Source organism: Cebus imitator, unplaced genomic scaffold (genome assembly GCF_001604975.1).
Source record: "Cebus imitator isolate Cc_AM_T3 unplaced genomic scaffold, Cebus_imitator-1.0 Scaffold54, whole genome shotgun sequence".
Lineage (NCBI taxonomy): Eukaryota > Metazoa > Chordata > Mammalia > Primates > Cebidae > Cebus > Cebus imitator.
Genome location: NW_016107369.1, coordinates 7445880 through 7448666, shown reverse-complemented (window position 1 = coordinate 7448666; position 2787 = coordinate 7445880).

The window sequence follows — 2787 nt, the reverse complement described above, 5'->3', positions numbered from 1 at the left end:
AGGCAATTCTCCTGCCTCAGCCTCCTGAGTAGCTGGGACTACAGGCACGCGCCACCATGCCCAGCTAATTTTTTGTAGTTTTAGTAGAGACGGGGTTTCACCGTGTTGACCAGGATGGTCTTGATCTCTTGACCTTGTGATCCACCCGCCTCGGCCTCCCAAAGTGCTGGGATTACAGGCTTGAGCCACCGCGTCCGGCCTGACTGCACACATTTTTAACAAGTGGAAACAGTAAAAGGGAGCAGGCTTGCATCTTAAAAAAGCACTCATGCCATTACTAAACTAAGAAAGGAAGACCTGATAAATAGCCACCTGATAAATAGGTCAAAAGTTTCAACAAAGACAAGGAAAAGCGTGCAAAGGCCTGAAATAATATTATGTGTTCAGTACTTAGCTAAGTAAGTGATGTTTTTGATAGTAACCACAATACAATATTTACAGAAAACAGTGAATAATCTTAAAATTTACTAGAAATGATTTTGAAATTTGATGCCAAAATGGCTGAAACAGGTCATCTGGATTAGAATTGAAGAAATAGCCCCTTTCCAGGATGGAGAATTCAAAATGAGATAGTTATGAGTAATAAAGTGAGAAAAAAAATCATGATATAATATATCCAAATCAGCTAGATCATTGTAGGGACAAAGACATAACGAGTAACTAACATGCATTATGTGTACATCATTGAACTACCAGAAGAAAACAATATGTTGAACATAATGAATGTGTTTAATTGGTTTTACAAATGTTTTAAAAAATATTTTTGTTGTATGTGAAGAACTAAAAACATCTCAACTTTGGGCATTGATTTAAAGCAGAGGTGTTTATAGAAAGGGCTAAATAGCAAGCATTTTGGTCTCTACATGCTGGACTGAGCCTTCAGCCTTTCTGGCTATTTCAGGCATAAAGAAGAGGTCCCAGGATAATACCAGGGTCAGCCTGTTCCAGACAGAAAACTTCAGGAAATGCCAAAAAGATCACAGGATCCTCAGCCCGGGATGCTGGCAGGGTTCCTGTTTACAGCGGTGCCATGCTAAGGGACTTCTGTCAACTTAGAGACTGAATCTCAATTTCTCAACATCCTGTTTACTGCCTGCCACTAAAAGAACAAATTAGACATGCCTGTGGCACATGACATTTTATAATCTCTTATTGGGGTTGCCTATTTTCTTTGTGAATATTTTAATGTTTTTATTATTTAATTGGATTTTCAGATCTTTTAAAAGATCCAGACTATCTGACCAACCAAGTCAACGTTTTACATTGCAAATTCAGTATAGAATAATTTTTGGTTCTTTAATTTTTTTTTTAGGTTTCTTTCTGTGGTCCGACCCCACCTTCATACTTCCGGAAGAAGCAACATGAAATGAAAAGAAAAAAGCCCTTACAACATCATAGGAGTTTCTCTACCAGCACATCATGCTGGCATCCTAAAGAAGCCAGACAGCCGAGTTAACGGGTAAAAGTTTAAAAGTTGGCATCATATTTTATTCTGTGTTCAAAACCATTTTTGTGATTTTCCCAATAACGCATGCAAAGTCTCCTTTGAAGTTATGGAATGGGTGGGGGGAGGGGCTGTTTTCTATTTTTCTTTTTCTAATGTACCAATAGGCTGGCCTGGGCTGGGATTGGATAGAGAAGTTCAGAGAGAAAAGGCAGAAACCACCCGTCTCTTGAAGTTTGCCTGCTGGTCTCCTAGCAACTGGTTTCTTGTTTGAGGCATATTTGAGCCATAGAGAGAAGACTCAGAATGCGGTAAAGGAGCAGAGAATTGCTCTCCCACTGGATAATGAAGTTGTTTTTAATTACTGTAGTATAAACACTGCATTTAAGCAGCAGTGAAAGAAAGCAGGAAGTTTGCAGAACCAGCTTTTCTGAGTTACTGTGTCTGCTGTTGTGACAAGAGAAGCAGGCGTGTGCTAGGGGCCACCATTGACTTCTGGCTTCAGGAGCCTGAGTTTGTCATTCAGCCTAATTCATGCCCACAGGGGCCACGCAGGCTTCAGGCACAAGAGGGGCAGGCAGGTGAGATACTGGAGAGCAGAGCTGGGCCTCGAGGGAGATCCCTGCGTGAACTTGTAGGAGGTGTTTGCCCCTGGGGTTGCAGAAGCCCACAATGTGTTTGCATGGCTCTGAGAACAAGACAACAGGCATTTAGCACCTGCGTCCCTCACCTGCCTTCCCCAGGCCCCGCTGGAGAGGGCATGTCCCACCCAGAGTGGCATCTGCAACTGAATGCTGCCATGTGAAACAGTGAGCCTGGTTATTGGAGCACTTGATTTAAAAAAAAAACAAAAACAGAAATATAGATTTTTTTTCTTGGGGAGAGGTTAACTGGCATCTCCCATTAAAAAAATATATATCAGGCCGGGTGCAGTGGCTCATGCATGTAATTCCAACACTTTGGGAGGACGAGGCAGGTGGATCGCCTGAATTCAGGAGTTCAAGACCAGCCTGGGCAACATGACGACACCTTGTCTCTACCAAAAATACAAAAAATTAGCTGGGTGTGGTAGTGCACACCTGTAATCCCGGCTACTTGGGAGGCTAAGGTGGGAGGACTGCTTGAGCCTGGGAGGCAGAGGTTGCAGTGAACCAAGATCATGCTACTACACTCCAAGCCTTGGCGACAAAGTGAGACCTTATCTCAAAAATATGTGTGTGTGTGTGTGTTTCACTCAAAGCTTTTCATTCGCTTGAGACACACAGGCCAAAATTTGAACCACGAGTCTTTGCTTAAAATTTTTTTTTTTTTTTTGAGACACGGTCTTGCTGTATCATCCAGGC